General features: G+C 37.5%; 1 long non-coding RNA gene across 2 annotated transcripts in view; it reads right to left on the bottom strand.

Annotated features, from left to right (window-relative positions):
• LOC135315338 (uncharacterized) overlaps positions 1–18,686 on the bottom strand; it is a 123,906-nt gene that overhangs the window by 4,762 nt on the left and 100,458 nt on the right. For both annotated transcript variants that reach the window (XR_010374782.1, XR_010374781.1), the window contains one exon: positions 18,608–18,663. This is a non-coding gene — a long non-coding RNA (uncharacterized LOC135315338). The remainder of the gene's footprint in view (positions 1–18,607; positions 18,664–18,686) is intronic.

The following is an 18,686-nucleotide window of genomic DNA, read 5'->3' on the forward strand; positions in this document are numbered from 1 at the left end:
CATTAAGGCTAAGTTAGATCTTTGTTGCTAGGTATTTACAGCTGCTGCAGTGAGAATCAACAGCAAAGCTCTACAAGACTGCTGCGGCAGCAAGAAAAGCGTCAGGCGGCATGGCTGTGACACTACCTAGCACTGGTCTGCAGATATTTGTAATGCTTTTAAGCTGTGTTGATATAGCTAGGCACAGGTAATCTAATGAAAACATTCAAGCACGAAATTTGCAATTCTGTCAGAGGCTTATCCAATGTCTTCACTTGACCCTCTCTAAAGTTCTCATCTAGAAATTACAACAGTGGTGTTTTGTATTCAGAACTGGGGAGGAATCTGGCTCTGAATGTTCTAGGCTGCATTCCCGTGGTCCACTAAAATGATTTGTCTCAACGCAAAAGGGACACGTAAAGAAGGACGTGTAAGACGTGTAAGAACTATAACCACACATTATGTACGGCTGGCGCATTCATTTTGCCATACATCTCACACTGATGGGACAAATTGACTAAGAAGCCATGTCAGCAACATAACTTGAGCAAAATTGAGCTGTCAGGAACAGGAAAGAGTTAGAGCTCTACTACACGCAGTCCTCGCTATCTGGAAGTCTTTGGGCAGAGGCATAAGTTTTGCCCCTAGCAACTGTAGCCTGCATCGGGTTGAGATGTCTTTGCATCGTGAAACTGCACCCTCTTTCAGACATAGCAATAATCCACAGCTATAGTCTGAACTGCAGGAAAATGGCGTTAAAATAATGAGAAGAGAAAAAACTCCTACTCAGAGAATATCCTTGATTAAGCAGCAGTCTGTCCTGTGTGTCGATTAGGCCTAGAGAGAAATGTTTCTTTATGTAAGACAGAACTGTTGGTTTTAGTCTTACAGGTGGATTCATTTATAAATGCTGACCCTGACATATAATCTTCAATAAAAGCAGTGCTTTTCTATCTAATTTCCATCTTTCAGCTGAGACATTAGCATTCCTTATTCAGTGTTCTTCTCCCTCAAGCATTACCTCAGATTAATTGGCACCGTATAAAATAAGTTGCTGGGTGCACAATGGTAACCATGGTAGCCTTCATACTATCTTCACAATGCATATGTAATTCAGTCCTCAGGAAAACATAATTAGTATGTAGCATAATATATTCTCTCTAAACACATCACCGTGGTATGAAATACACCCAGTCAAAGCAAATGATGCCTAAAATCTCCACTGAACTGGGCTACCATTACTGAGCAGTTACATTCCAAACGAATATACTATTAAGTAGTTTTGCTGCAGCATCCCCAACTTGCATAATGCTGCTTCTTTAACTGTATGTCTTTTCTTTATGACCAAAAGGTGGCAATGTTCTACTTATTATCAGCTGGCCTTAAAAAGTCAATAGAACCCTACTCCCGCAGGAACAGTGAAGCCCCTTTCCAGCCAAGCCAGAAAGCTATGCATCATTAACACGCGTGCTTACTAGGTCCCAACACTTTGGTGATGACACCTTCGGTTAAACTCAAATATTAAAATACCGTTCAAGTTGTAATCCAATGAGCTGTGTGAAAATACATTAACGTATGTCTTATTGTGAGGGAAATTAAAAGGCATATGCAGCTTAAAACCAAAGTGTGTTCCCTGTTACTCATCACATATAATCAGGCCTTACTCAGGATACTCCCGACACATGTGTAGGAGACAACTGCTGTGCAGTGAGCGGAAGCTGCACTAGCCTGGCTGCTCAGAAGTGCCACCTAGCCACTTGGGAGTTATACAGAAGCTTATTTCAAGAAATATAACTCATTTGAGGTGACTTCCATAACTCGTTTGGGGATTTTCCAGTTGTGAATATTGAAGTCATCTGAAACATCTGCCAAGAAGCCTTAATAACACACCCACATGGACAGTCAGTGAACATAACAGCTTGGGGCTGTTACTTTTCTAGTTGGCGTATCAACAACAATTGCACTACTTATTTTAATGGAACAAGTCAGGAATAACCACATGTAGGAAAAAAACTGCCACCCTGGTGTTGGGCCTGCTCCTACAATTACCAAACATAAGGTGTCCCACGCCCAAACATTCAGATATTATCTCCATAAGACACTAAATGAGAATGCTAAGTGACACAAAAAAAAATATTTTTCCTGTGTTTCATAAGAAGTTTTTCTGGTATAAAATGGGAATGTCATTTTGTATAACTATTTATGGCAGTTAGGGTGACTGACTGCTTGCTGCGGAGTTAAAGCAAAGCTAGCTAAAGAAGGAAAGCCAGGAAAGAGGAAGATAGTCTATACAAGGCACATCCTTACAAATATGTTGAAGTAATTGTTGGGTTTCTAACAAAAAAGATGGTGCTTTCTGAGGCCAGATTTGGCATTATGATCATCCTGGTGAGGCTGAGGAGAAAAAGTTATAGTAAGAGATCTAAAGAAATAAATACATTTTCAAATACTCCCAGCTAATATCTGTTAAATGACTGTTAGCTACAAAAAGCTAAATGAGAACTGCTTCTGCACAGAACAGGAGTAACAAGAGTAAGGAGATGTCCAAACATGTACAGGATAGTCAGTACTTAGCAGACATGAAAGTAATTTAATCCTTATGTGAATACATATTGATTTAGTTTACTGATGTACTAGAAATGCTGCTTTCATTAAGTGAGGGACATCAGTGAGCCAGATGAAATGCAGACATCCACTACACCTCTTGTAAAAATTTCAGGCAACTTGTTTTGGACCCCAAATCAACTTAGCAAATATGATATGAAGAAGTTGCCTGGCAGTTAATTCATCTTAGCCCAGAATCCTTAGTAATTTTCATGTTTACAAGATTTATCTTCATTTTACTCCCTCTACATGTGCATGAGGGGAAATAATTTCCAACTCATAACAAAAAACTTTAAAACTGTTACAGAATTGTAAGTGTTTTTTATACTAGTATTTGATCTTTCTTTTCTACCAGCACTGCGCTATGGACACTTTTCTCCTGACAAATCCTTGCGATGTGGTAGCGCTGTTATCAGAACAGGATGAACTAACTGATCTCCCCACTCAAACAGTGCCATACCAGGGGACAGACGTTTGTCCCAGTCTGCTAGGGTAACAGACGCAGCTCTCCATTTCAGCTGTTTATGGCAAAAGGTAGCATTATGATCTTAAAATTCCAGCCACATGCAAGCTGACAACTCATGAGCATCTGATTCCATGCATTTTGACTTTTAGGTATCTGGGGCAATGGGAGGAAACAGCATTTCTTTCAAGCGACAGTGCTGTTAAACAATTTTTCAGGTAACAATGTCATTGATTCCAATTAAATAGAATAACAAGAAAATGCCCTCTGTTAATACTGTAATGCTTAAGCAGACATATCACACCTTCCACTTATGGTCATTATAAAATTTATTTGCTAACAAATGGGGAAAACTTTTAAATTAGTAGCATTTTATATAGAAAAGCCTGCTAGTTCAGGAAGAGCTATTTATCTTCATGTGGGTGATGACAATTATTTCATGCATTTACATTAGGTTATCTATCATCAAATAAATGTTATATGACATAAACTTTACATTTTTCTTAAGATAGAGTGTTTTATTAGAAGTTTTATTGTCTAGTCTCAGTCATGGCATCAATTCTAAAAAACACTTTTAAAGTAGTTCTACTAATTGCTGGGCTCACTAGACGTAGATCCATTCATTTATGACCAGCTACCCTGGGACACTGGAAAAATGTGAATTAGTGATCACAAACAGAAACAAAACAAAGCAATTCCTTCCACTTCAGGTAACAGAACTTGGGAGCAGAAAGATCACAAACACTATTTGGTATATGTTATACATTCTGTTGCTGTTACATAAACTCAGCTTTGCTTTATGTAAAACGCCCAGGTAATACTATCTGTCAGTGCAAAACATTTTGAACCAAGTCTACTAAAAAATTGGGTTACTTAGTCCTCAGAATAAGCACTTCTGTAACCCATCACATGAAGAGTATATACAGTGTGGGGGTGGGGGAAATGAGTTACTGGATCTTGAGAGTGGTAATTAGGTAAAGTCAGCTGTCCCACAGTAGCTAGTACTAAATGTCTGTGGGAAATCTTACAGGCATAGAAGCAATCAAACGACAAGTTAAAGTCCTATTATTATCCTATGTAAGATAATTTAAGCATTAACACAGTAAAATATTGGAACATTTTAAATGCCTTTCAACTGCTGAAAAAAAAGGGTCATAGACATTAACTGTTTAACATTAGAAATCCTATTTATTCATTAAGGTTATTTAATGTTTGTGAAATTATTTGACTGTCATTTAATGTAATTACTGGAAATTCAAAAACACCATCCTTTTCAGAGTCATCCATTTCAGAGGGACCTTCTTCAACTACCAATATATCAAATATTTATCAACACCATGGATATCTACATTTACTGAATAAAATGTATAGATGTATACGCTTTCTAGAGAGCAGTGCTCCTTTCAAAGTCTCTGGGTTTTGGTAACAAATATATATGGCATGATTAATTAGAGCAGAATTTCTTAAGAAAATCTAACATGAAGAATCTAAGAAGGTAAGCTGAAAGTAGAGTGTCAAAAAAAACCTTCTTCCACTGACATACAGTGAAAAGGCAAAACCATCCACATTATTTAAATGTAGGAGAAGCTATAGTTACCACTACCAGAATTTCACACCAGAGAGCTTATGTAGGTGTTCTGTTCCTTCGACCTTAAATTCCAAGTTTTCAGAACAGTATTGCGTAGCCACAGGTTTCAGATACAATTCCTAGGTATGATATAATCCCGGATAGTTACAGAAACTAACTCAGAAACAGGCAATGCAGTTAAAATATCATAATGATTTGCAAACCAGCAAGGTTTTATGAACCAATTCAGATCATCTCCAGTATAATTTTTAAGGTACTATATATATTTTTATACAAAAAAAGAAAAATGAAATCAGCACAACAACATTAGTCTAATGTCTGCAGCGTGCTTATGTTAAGACTTACTACACCTTAAAACTTTCTGAACATTTTCAAAGTGTTCAAAAGCACTTATAATGTTGGGAGTTGTTTTCCTTACTTTGGGGTTATCACATTATTATTTTGCAGCAATTCCCCTAGTCTGCAAGCACAAGTAGAGACGCGCGCTAGCTGCCAGACAAACGTTACACAGGCAATCCCTTGTCCCAAGAGCCGAAACTAAATACAGTCAATGTAAAGCACAGATATAAGTTCCAAAATTTGTATTTAAAATATATAGCAAACCTTTCGGTGATTTATATTCAGTTCTAGCTACATTCATGAGGATGAACACTGTGCGAGAGCTTCCCAGACAGCCTTCAGTCCGAGACTCCTTCCTTACACTTGTGACTGTAAAATACTCACTTCACCTTTTTTTGTTAAACAAGATTCCATTAAAGAAACTTAAGGATAAACTGAATGAAATATCATATATAACAGAGTTCCAGACAAATGCACATTCAGGGAGATAAGTAGTGGCTTACGTGACACGAAAAATAAGGCCTCTATTAGAAAAAATGCAGTGACAGTAATGGCCCAAGTGACAACAAAAGGCAGGATAAAAAAGCCTGTCACTAAGGTGAACATTTGCAAACTCCCATTACTACTGACTTGTTTTTACTAGATCACATTGTGGAAAGTGTAGAATGTCTATGAGCCTCTTCTAATTGCCATCAACAACGCTATGTTAGTCTGTGCCAGCACGGCATATCCTGCGTTATATGCCGTTACAACTCCATTTAAGTATGCCAGTTAGATCCATTTTAAAATAAGTCTGTTTAAGGTGTATTGTAAAATGCAATAATGATTAACTGAGAAATAGTCACTTGAGAAGCGAGTCTTTTCTTTAAACACTTTAAACAACCTTGGTTTACAAATCCTCCATTTTTCACTCTAGCTGTAAGTTGTCATTCAGGGGAAGCTGTCATTGTGCTGACACATCGCAACAGGAGCTCCAGGGTAATTCTGCAGATTAGGAAACAAAATATTCGTGCCCCTTTTGAATGAACAGAAAAAATTTTAAGACAAACGTGTGTTTGGTTAACTTAGTAACGTCACTTGTCTTCTGGCATAGTCCCACGGGAACTGGGAACCCAAAGGTGTTACAGGAACTGACTATTCAGAAGAGAGATTTTCATAGGTAACACTGTCCATTACAGGGCTTTAATCTCTTAAAATGTTTGCTGCAAGTTCATACATACCTGTTTCTGGAAACAAGCGGCGGCAATGGGTCAGGCACAATTTTAGTGCGGTACCTAAAAATTGAAACATATGGACAGCGATTAAAAAGTAGCAGAAATTACAAATAGAAAAATAGTGTATAAGTAACTTCAGGGTTTTTTCCTCCAACTTCCTGAAGGTTCCAGGAGATTTGGCAAAACCAACATTTTTTATCAAAATTAAATATTTTCAAAACTGCTGTAAGTATGGATTTTCCTGCAGTTTACTGAATCTTGAGTTAAACCAAACTTAATAAAGACTGGACACCTGAATTTTCTGCCCAGGTAACAATCTCTGTCTAGGAGTCCCTAGTCTATCTGGAGAAATCCTGGAAAACATCAGAAAGAAGGTGGAAAGAGGCTTACCCCGCTATGCTAAAACCTACTAGCAAGGGATTATTCTCTCTCTCTCCTTTTTCATTCACAATGGTGTTCTTGGGAACAGATTTATTTTGTACTTACGGTGTCTAATAACAGCTGTTATGCATTTATTTTTCCACTATCCTGACACAGTAATGTTATCCTGCTTAACTCTGCAACTCTTTCTGACATAAAGACGCACCCACCATGACACTCCTTAATACTGTAACAAACCGGCAGTGGCCTAGGACTTCATGGCTGTTACCAGCACACACTCCAGTTGATTTAACTCCTCTTTCATGCTGATGGATAGAAGTCATTACAATATAATTGCTACCAGTAATATAAAACTTATAAAACAGAAAACGTCCAATTTTAAGGCCAAGAGTGGCAGACAATTTACTTCTAGAGACAAGTGTTTAAAGTAGCCTTGAAGTAGAAGAATTGCTCCAGGTTTTGTGGTGGGTTTTTTTCACATTAGTATACCGATATTTCTCAGACACTCTCACAGCTCCATTTCCATCTCATGTCAATTGTTGGGACCCAAACAGTGGCTGAAACAGTTCTGGAAATGGTGGGAATGAACACCTTGATCAGAACTCCTTTATTACCACGAAAGCATAAACTGGAGTTCAGAGCCATGAATTAAATTCCAGCATTATTCTTTTGGTACCTGTTTTCTAGGCAACTTGTTTTCCAGGTCACTTGCACCTGAAGTCAAAAGGCAATAAACGTTTTTCAACAGATCTGAATTAAATTGCAGGAATTATGGTGTCTGTCAAAAAGAAACTACAGATTTTAGTGTCAAAACGCTACCACTTCATCAATCTCTCTCTAGAGTATGAAGTACAATATTACATTGGCTTTGAAACCCAACATTAACAGGTCTCATTCCCACAGAACTACTTGTATGTTCTGCTCGTACTTCCACTATGCTTCTGTTGCTTTGCTAGGCTTGCTGTTTCACCCATCACCTGCCTCCTCATACAGATCACGGCTGATGGGTAGAGACATGATTTTCTTAACAACACTTCACAGTCATTATTAAGCTCCACAAAATACACTTATTTCTAACTAGATTTGATTGGGGGGTAAAGGGAGGAAAACACTAAAAGAATAATGGCTTTGTCCACAATTCCTATTTTCTTTTAAGATCAAAGATGACGCCTTTTAAACACACTTCTTTTTTAGTAACTGGTAACTTTCTAAAACAGGTGCTACGTGTAGCTAGAAGTGTTTGTTTGTTTGTTGCAAAAGATTTTTAAGCATTAAAATATCAGCTGTTTCTACCCATCACTACTTCTTCTCCCCAAGTACCTTTTAAGATAGAGTCTAAAAAGTCAGACACTTACTAGATATGCAACTTCCTATGTAGAGTTCCCTGAGGTTCCCATTAATTTCCCTTTTTATGTCCAAGCCATCACGTGTTTGCATGTTGATGCAGTGAAACTGGTGAACTCGTTTATGGTTGTTTTTCTTTAAGAAAGAAGGAAATAAAGGAAAGAAAGTTAGAAATAAAGGAAAGAAAGATGGAAATGACAGAAATAAAGGAGGGAAAAAAGGAAAGAAAGAAGGAAATAAAGAAAAGAAGAAACAAATAAGCAGGGGTGGGAAGAAAAAAACACCCAAAGAAAAAACCTCTACATTGGGAGAAACTCATTTAGACTAAGTTCAAAATGTTGCAATTGAGAGAGCAGAAATCGGGCTCGTGCAGCAGACACACACCCACCCCTGCCACTACAGCGTCACCTGATGTACCATCAGTGAAGTTGTGCAAGATTCCGTGGGTGCTCATAATAACAGAAGTCTTCTCCTGAGTGGATGAATGGAAACAGAAGAAAAAAAAGCAACTTGGATAAAGTTATGAGCTTTTCATTAATCTGATTTTTTTTAAAAAAAAAAAAACAAAACCAAACAGCAAATCCAACCAAAAACTTGTAGTGCTTTGATCTAGCTTAATGTGAATGAATAACACAAGCTAGAAAACACAAATGATAAATGGAGGAAACTAGAAAGGCATCTAAAGTACCAAAACCTTATTGAAGGAGAAATGTTGGGTGAGGGGAAGGCAGGAACAAACACCACCAGTTCATTAGAAAATGGAGAGGAAAAACAAGCACTAATTACACTAAACCAAAAGCCTATGTATGTCTTAGAAATCAGGAAAACCTAACTGTGAAAAGAAGTATTTAAAATACTGAAGTACTAAACCAAGATATTTAGAAAACAGAGCAAATACTAATCATAAATGGATCAGTTGATCCATTCTTATGAGTGGAGAATAAAATGGATGACTTCTGAAAAGCTTACTTCAGCCATATTTTTCTATGATCTGCAGTTGCTGTATCACAAAAAGTGGTACTTGAAACAAAGTTTACTTGTATTAAAAATTAAAAGCTTATGTCTCTATTATTTAGGCAAACACCCTAGTAGTTCAGAAGGCATTAAACTCTTTGTTTACTCGGTCTCATTACCTATTCCGTAAGTTTTTATAACCTTCTAAAATACGAAGTAGCACACTGTATAATAGCTTTTCCTGTTTTCTCTCAAAATCCTTCCCAAACAGTAGCTTAATCTCTTTAAACACTTTTCCAATGTTCTCTGCATGCACTCAAACCATGGAATGTCTTCCAATAATAAAGAAAAACAACAGCTGGGTATTTATTTTATTCTTCATTTCTCTTGAGCTGTAAGTCAAACTTGTAAGATAACGATTACTTCATGAATGATTAACCCATCATGTACTTAGATAGAAGACATAATTTTTTATTTGTTTATTCTGCATTTTCACCGACAAGGTAGTAGGATGGCTTGCTTTCTGCAATTTCATGCTGATTACATTCTGTATGAATATGAAAATCCTAATCAGGTGGGGCTACCCTAAATATTCCTAAAGACATAAGCCACAGAGGAATACGTCAGCCTATTCTTTCAATAACAAAATGAAATAAAACAAAGAAGGAAAGAAGCTAGAATAAGCTTTTCATAAATAATTTTCAGAGGACACACTCTTTATACAGTATTTTTGTTCCCCACACAAATTGACTGATAGGCATAAAGTGGGTGAGCAGTAGGGAGCCTAGTCTGATTCCTCTTCGATTTTCTGAGATTATTTAGTTCTTACTGAACATCTGAAATGAACATACAGGGGTTTTTTGTTTGCTTCACAAATGAAAGCTTGTATTTCCCTTGACTTGCTCTATGACAGAATGTACAATCAAGCTCAAGCTGTGGACAGCGCTTTTTCTCTGTACTGCAGTCATTACCAGCAACAATCCCGGCAGTCAAACACAGCAATACAATCCAGTACTGTATCTCCCGGTGAAATCCACATAGGAATTGGTATGAGATATAATCCAGCAATAAAAGGCCACATTTGAAAAAAAGAGACCATTTGGATGAGTTCCCCATCTACATTTAAAACCTAGCAGAAAGAAACCCAAGAGGCTATTTAACATAAAAAAGGGGCATACAAATGGGGAACATCTCAACACTGGGAAGATTCAGTTTTCGAAATTAACAAATATACCATCCTTTGAAAAAGAACCACATTTCAGGGTCACATAAAACTTCCGAAATACATTGTAATGGAGAACTACCCCGAAATCCACACAACTCAGATTTTATGCAGACTGCACTCAGAAGGGAGTTTGGCTTTTTGCACATTGCTTGGAAAACCATCATTATGTCAACTGTGGTTCTGTATAATTTTGGTACATACTGCTGAAAACTGCTACATAATGTAAAATAAAAAGACCATTTTAATTACGTAAAGTTTTGCATTCACCAGGGTCAAGGGAAACACTTTACTGTAATGTCTTTTGTTTTAAACCTGCATAAATAAAGTCCACAGAGTGTTACGTTTACCGCTGCTAAATACCTGTTCCAATGTTTTTAGCAGAAAGTATCTAGAAAATTAAATCCTATTTCATAAGGAAATGAAAAGAACTTGCACTCCTTGTTCTCATATAGCCTTTCTTCTTTCCACTCTTTCAGAAAACTTCTAAAATCTGAAAATCCAGTAAAATCAATGTGGTAAGGATTAGTTTTAGAAAGAGAGCAACATAAACTCAGGAATGAAAAAACCTCGTTCCCACTGTCCTTGAGAAGGAGAACAGAACATACAGCTAGGAACTACACTTGCCTATGGAGGCTCAAAAAAAAATCATTAAGTTGTCAGTAAGACAAAATTATTTTAAAGTAAAAGCAAATAGATGATGCTATATTGAAAAAATACATTGAAATAATCACAGACAGGAACAAAGATGCTCATCGTTTCTGTTCACTTCTGTAGTTTTAAAATCCATGTTCCATTCTGACAACTTTACAATGTAGTGCATCACGGTGTGTCTTCACATTTGACCGCTGGCGCAAAGGACACCAGCTGTCTGGTAAAAAAGGTCTCAGTTAAGAGAAATTATATTTTTGTTAATTACAATTTGAAATTAGGGTGTCAAGAATAATTTTTCACACAGTTTGAAAAGGCAGGCCGTTTACTAAAGTTTTCATTTTTTTCTTTACTGAATGCTTCATTCTGCATCTTCCATTCTGGTTATCTTTGATTTATTTTATATTCGCTTGAACAGAAGAAGAGAACATGAAAAGGGAAGGATGTTTTTAACATAACAATTAAAAAAATCCTGGGATGAAAGTTCTCTTTTTAAAAGTTGTGAATCCCAAGGAAAGCTAGTAATAAGGTCTCTCCTTCCCAGACAAGTTTACAACCATAAATTACTGTCGCATTTATCTGCTATTTTTTCTTGCATTCTTTTTTCTTACATCTTCATAGAAAATTAGAGTAAAGCACACGTACTCATATTGAAGATCTGAGTCTTTTAAATAACATTCAGTGTTACAACTACATTTGAAGGTTGCTTTTATACACTATACATATAACTTCTGGTAGTACATAAAACATTCATCCAAATCAACAAGACTTAAGGGCACCTGACAGTTCAGGTTTCTGGGTAGCTTTGTAACTGCCAGCAGCTGTACGCTACCTAAAAGTCAAGTTCGTGTATATCTAGCGAACAATATTTTCAAGAAAGCCCCTTAACTCACATGCCATTGGAGACCTCGCCAAGGTGTCAATTAGGGGTATTAGATGTATCAATCTAATAAAGTCCTAGTCCAGCTTCCACTGAGAGTTTTGTGAATATCGAGTTTTCTTTCACCATCAGCACCAGCAATTCATAGTAATTACGGCCTCCTCGCTCCCCCAGAGACAAGGCTTCAGAGTTCAAGCAGAACAAAGCTAACTCCTCCCACGTGGTGTTAACTTGTAGGAAAGGCAAGGCAGAGAGCCGTCAGAAGTGTAATACTGGGAAAGAGATGAGAAATACATTTTGTGTCAGCTGATTTTGTTGCAAACCTTTTCTCCTTCATGACGGAAGGCAGGTTAACAGAAGTCAAAGCTACCAAAGTAGCCCTCCTAGTGTTCTGATCTTCAAAGAATTACCACAGGCACATACTACGGGTAAGTTATTTTTGGACTTTTTGCAGACTTTGGGTGTGGATTTGGCATAACTTTGGGACACATTTTATCAGGAAATAATTTTGCTTAAAGAACTTGTTCTCCAGCACTCTAATATCTCTATCTGCATGACAGATTAAGTAGCACATGGGAAAATCAAGACAGCATTTTTCAAGGTAGTTTGATCCTCACCCATCAACTTTGTCAGTACAAACAAATGAGAGTGTGTTAAAGCAAGAGCAGATACATAATGAGAGAGACAGATGAGACGGAGGCTTCATGAATGTGGTGCTGTCACAGTACAGAATCAAACTGACATTCTTACTGTAACAGACACAAACCACATTTTTTAGTTAAAAGACTGAGAATAGACAGAAAAGGCAGTAGTTACATATAATATGCAGTTAAAGCATTACTGAGGAATTTTGATTAAAACATTGTACCCCACTTATTACACATACACTATAGAGAATTCATAGTTTTTTGAGAACTCGGGCTAATTTTACCATAACAATCATCTTAAAGATGGCGGTTAATTGAGACATATACCAGTACTTTGGGGGCCAAAGTTACACAATGAAAAACAAACTACCAAGTAATTAAGATTTTCAGATATTGAACCAATTTCACAGAAAAGAACGCTTGCATATTTAGTAGGAAGCCATAAAAATTCAAAATAGAAGCCAGCTTAAAATAAATGTCTTATTTTCACAGAATCCCAGACTGGCAGGGGCTGGAAGGGACCTCTGGAGCTCACCCCGTCCCACCCCCTGCTGGAGCAGGCACCCCCGGAGCAGGGGCACAGGGCCGCGTCCAGGCGGGGGGTGAATGTCTCCAGGGAAGGGACCCCACAGCCTCCCTGGGCAGCCTGTGACACTGCTCTGGCACCCGCACAGGGAAGGGGTTTGTCCTCATGTTCAGGGGGAACTTCCCGTGTTCCAACTTGTGCCCATCACCCCTTGGCCTGTCCTGGGCACTATTGAAAAGAGCCTTTTAGTTAAGAAATTTTGTTTAATTGAACTTCTGAATGAAATTCAGCTTTGAATGGGAGACAAAGTTTTCAGTGAGCAATGCGTAATTAAAAGCACAGCACAAACACAGCACAATAAAGAACATTCCCACTGGATACATACTCAATCTAGAACTTTACGATTCAAAGATATCACTTATCCTTATGAAATGAGGGGATTGCTTTAACATGAAATCTGAGCTGAATGCTTCTCTGAAGGACATTCAAATCCTTCTGTAATACTTAAACTCAATTCACCATGATGCTATTCCCATTCTGTGTGTATACATTGAAATCAAACAGCTATTTTAATTATTACAATACAAAAAAAGTACTGTTTCTGAGAGCTGGGGACCTTTGGAGTGGTGTTCTACCAGACTTAACAAATTCAGCCAGAGGAAGTCAATCCTCTCAGCTCACTAGATTGCCACAGAGAGGAAACCCAAAAGTTTTCATGCCTTCTGATGGGAAAACTCTGTTTGGCTGCCATTCTTCCCCAGCTCTCTCCCTGTCAAGAAACAATTGATCTGTCAGAGCTTCAAGATGAGCTGATTAAACAATCCCAGGGCAAGGATTACAGCCCGTATCTCTAGTCCACTTACTTGAGCAACATTCCTTTCCCCACTTTCACATGAGCTATTTACCATATTCTATTCTTTTGTTTGTTTTGAAGTTTGTTGTCTTTCCTCATTAGGGATATTTGCATTCCTAGGGAAATGTGCACCTGATTTGCATATTTGTTAAATCCAGAAATATAAAACAGTCTTGAGTATTAGTGAACCGACGGAACGTCATGATGTAAATAATGCAAAAGAGTCATAACGATTTCAACACATCTCTCAGGGTAATTTATACGAGTGCTTTGTGTTGTGGCATTATTAAGAGAATTATTTTGATGCAAGCCAAGAAGAAACAGAGCTACAAGTAAAAACATGTTAAATTATACTTTTGTCCAACTTATTACAGAGAGAAGAATCAAATGGGTAAGGGGAAAACTTATTAGAAGTCAAGTGAGAAATTTGAAGAAATAGATTTAAAATTCCCATTGTTTTGTGAATACTGCAGTGCTGCTGCCAGATATGCAGAGATGCCTCCTGAGGGCACAGCACTCTAACCACAAGAAACCCCACTGCATCACGACATGAAGATTTGAGTGTACGCTACTTGAATCCACCTAAGACTTTCTTTGAACTCTATCGAGGTTTACACTATTGCCATGTAATTCTCCATTCAATAGGGAAGAGCTTACTAAACATTAGAAGTTTTCCGCAACTTCTCATTTTAGGAGATGTGTCGAATACTCTCACAGGATAAAGGGCAAAATGTTCTCTCTTTTTCCCCAAAACTGAAGATTTCAGTCCTAGAACATTCATGGGAGAGATGGAAGACACGCACACAGCTGCACTTCTGCTGCTGAATGCAAATGCTAGTGAAGAGGATGGCCAAGGGCCCAGTGGTACAAGGTTTGACTTGTCTTCAACAAATGCAGAAAACTACTGCTCAGACAGAGGTGGGAACCAGACACATAAAAGGCATTAAAGTTCTAGGTAATGCCTATAACAGACGGAGTGAGATATCCCATTATTCAGTCACTGCCTGCTTCAGAAATGCTCAAAGCCTGTGTCCGAACACGGTGATACCGTACAGTTATTGTGGGAAATAAAAGCGTTAGCCTGGACATGAGTCATGAATGGGAACATTCTTCCCCTCCCAAGGTTAGGAAATTGTCTTTAATATGCAACCAACAACATTATTTTACCTCTAGAGGTCAGAATTGTATGAGTCACATCACCAGAGTCCCTGTTTTGAAAACCTCCTCCTACCTTAGCTATACTTAAAAAAAGGGGGTGGGGGTGGGGGTAGGGAGGGAGTTAAAGTTAACTCTATACACTCTTACAAAATAAAAACCACGCTTAGTTTTTCATAAAGCACTAAACACCATAACTTTATGTAGTATCTCTTGATAGAAAGAAGCACATAATCGTTATTGCTAATTATAAAACTCTACAAAAATGTCTTTCTTTTATATAACCCCTGCAAAAATAGGGGTTATTTTAAAGTCAGATACTGGTATAAATATGCTGATAATATATTTATATTATAAACACAATAATACAATTCTGGCTTTGAATTAACATCTCAGATTCAGTATTTTGAATAAAATGTGTACGGTGAAAAACAGAATATGGTTGCTTGGAAGATTAATCAAAAATAGAAACCAACTTGAAAAAAGAAAAAATAACCAGGAACAGGGAACCAATATGGTTTAAAAGATAGGTTTGTCATCTGTTTTTTCCTCCAAAATCTTTAAATCTAGTTAAATATGAAATGTGACAGATGAAACAACCCCCAAATACCCAGAATGTAGTATTTCTTGTATTGCTACTGATACAGTAGGCTACAGCACTTTCAAGCCTTTGCTTATGAGATCTTTACCCTATTGGATCTGAATAGCATGCTAAGGGTTTTTTTTAAGCTCAAGGGCAAACCGGTAATCAGAGTATTATGTAATTTTCCCCGAATAAGAAGATTTCCATGACAAAGGCAGACAACTTAGCACAGTGCTGTGTGAAATACAGAGCTGATGGCTGAAGCTGGGAAACCCCAAGGTTGGAGCACACAGTTTATTCACATATTCATCTTCCTTGCTTGCTTGCTTGCTGAGTCTGCTGTGAGGTGACTGTGCCGCCAACAAAGGCAGGTGTGGGGCTGTAACAAGTTGCCTTGGATTAAATGGGCGACAGACTGATAACAGAAACAGCAGAAGTCCAGGACAAACCAAAAAAATTTGTTCCTTAGAAAAATCTTGAGAAATGGTGCTAAGGAATTCAAGTACTGAATTTCAACAACATCCTCTCATTAGGAAATCACACGGTATTAAGCTAAACTGTATTTAGAATTAACAGTGAGATAACATATTAATGCTATCCCAATATCTATCTCCTCTCAGGTACTACACAGCAAGGCTACTAAATTTTCCAGGTTTTCCTTACTTTATCTTCAAAACTACTGTGTATGTCAAAGCTCTCATGCCAAAGAAAATTAATGACTTATGTCTGACCTAATTGTAACTAGGGATTTTTCGAATGGGGTTAATTACACACAGAAGCCATTCTCTTATGCATCCAACCTTGTGGCTTGCCCAGACACTCAATCTAAATTTCAAATGTTCAAACATAACCTGGATACTTACAAGGTTGAAAGAAACAGCCAATTTGTCGTTGTCAGTCTTCATCATTTCGCCTGTCTGGGGGCAGAGGAAAAGAAGTCCCACCACTTAAATAATATTTATGCTACTTGACACACACAGGAAGTACAAAGAGCCTAGAGCTGCAAGCAGGTCAGTCTCTTTGGATGCAGTTTGCTTCACAAAACTAGTTTTCTATTGTGTGCAAATAATTAATAATTTTCATGTTGAGAGTTTATCATCTACAAGAACACACTTAACTTTTGTGTTCCTATTGAAGTTACTAAGCACTACCTCAGTTTATGTAAACACATGCATCTAACATTTCCTCTCTAAACCCTCCTCCTCAATGCTCTAGTATTTTTTGCTTCCAGAAGAATTTCACCATTTCTAGTTTTCTTCAAAATTTTATAAAGACAAGGGGCATTTATAAGGCAGATTTACAGAGCTTGCAGTCAGGTGGATTTCTGCTTGTCTGTCAGCTGAATTTATTTTCTTAGTATAGCATCTATACAGTTGATGGCTGCAGCCAGACAACAACAGAAAAATAATAGCACTAGGAGGCATATGAGCAGCCTAGGGAAGCTCTGTCTATTTAATGGGGACGGATTGTCCCCTGTGAAATTTTTAAAGCATAATATACAAAACAATGAGTCATTGGTTGAGAAAGCAGCCAGTTCTGTTGCAGAACAGCTTCAGAAAAGCTGTTATCACCCCAGTAAAAGAGTTGAACCAGAAAGCTGGAACATTGACTCAGCAAATGAATGCATGAGCACATGTTGCCACAGATGCTGAAACTCTGAAGAAGGATTTTCAGCTATGGTTATGAAATACAGCATTTCAAAAGCTTTACCTTGTAGGTTACGGAGAGCTAAAAGTAAATTATTGCTTACTAAAAAGCAACAGTGGCTCCAGAGCTAGATTATACAATGCCAATTTTTGTTAATAATTTTCCTAAAATTAATTTGATTGTTACTGAGAAAGCAAAGAAATGAGTTCTCAAGATCAGTAGGAATTCTGTTGCCCACTTGAAAAAAAAGTAAATACTACAGAAGTCAGTGATAGCATTCTCTGCTCAGATTTCAAATGCTACAAATGTTAATTATGCCTTGCATTACCCATGAAATCACATATGATTAGGGAAGTCAGCATGCGATGTTGTATGTATAATACGTAGACTTAAGAATGTTCTATATCACATTTTTCTTTCCCTGTACAGCTAGATGTTGGCCTCTGCCGGTGTGCTTGCCACAGCAGAAACAATAGACTCAATTCCATGTTTTATGTGAAAAGTTTAAATCTTTTCATATGTTATTGTACGGCATGCAGGAATGTGCATGTTTGATAGAAGTGTTTCTAGAAATCCAGCCCCATTTTCCTTACATACATTGTGCTTAAATTCCTATTGCTTTGCTTTGAATTCTTTCCTTATGAGAGAAACTTAATTTATTAGAACAGAGATCAACACTACAAGCAACACAAACATCATGGTTTACTGTGAAAATGGGCAAAAGCACTGCAACAGTTCTTTATCATTGCTTATTCTTCCAAAATGACAACACTAAGAAGAGCTGACTGCTTTCTATCCTGTTGTACTGACAGCTTCTGGCATAGGCAATTATGACTCAATTTAAAAAACCCAAGAGAGAGCATTTGCGTGTGAACACTAGAGATGGGCCAGTTTGTTTTTAATCAGCTATTAAGCATAACAAAATGGCATTTGAGTTCTGTCTGGTCATTATTCACCTTCCAGATAATCTGGGAAAAAAAAAAAAAAAGGCTAGAAGGCAAATGAGGAAAGTTCAAAACATGAAAATAGAGCAGAAGAAGCAGAGTGAGAAAGACCGAGAAGAAGCAGTGATTGCAAACAGTACTGGAGAACGGTTAATATTGTAAATCTTTACAGGACAGAATGTTTATTCCTGATGAAGTAGCACTTGCTTTCACTAGAAACAGCCATTTATATTTCATGCATCTTTCCAAATAGGATAAACTGGAGGAGGGAAGTTGGTAAATTTCTTCTGCATAATAATTCAGGCATTGTGTGACAGCATATTTCTCACCAGCTTCCCAACCTATTTTACATCCCACAGGCTAAACAGTTAGAAGCCTGTCATGTTAATAAACCCAGCAATACTAAGGCTGATCATCCCCAAATCAAATGGTTTGTGACCAAACAAAACAGAGTTGTAGCAATTGTTTTTCCATATGGAACAAATTTTCATTTTTTACTCCTAAAACACAATAATTAGCTTCCAGCAGCAATACTGTGTGTTACCCAATTGGTGAATCTTTCAGGCCTGGGGTGCACAGGCAGTCTAAGGAGTGCAGGTGTTAATTGTCACCTACTATTTGCATTTTCCTTACCAACCATCTGGCTTCCAACTAAATAGCTAGTGGGGCTCCTGATGTCAGTTATGCTCCTAAAAGAAAAAAGATTCATGTT

This window comes from Phalacrocorax carbo, chromosome 11, assembly GCF_963921805.1.
Source record: "Phalacrocorax carbo chromosome 11, bPhaCar2.1, whole genome shotgun sequence".
NCBI classification, from domain to species: domain Eukaryota; kingdom Metazoa; phylum Chordata; class Aves; order Suliformes; family Phalacrocoracidae; genus Phalacrocorax; species Phalacrocorax carbo.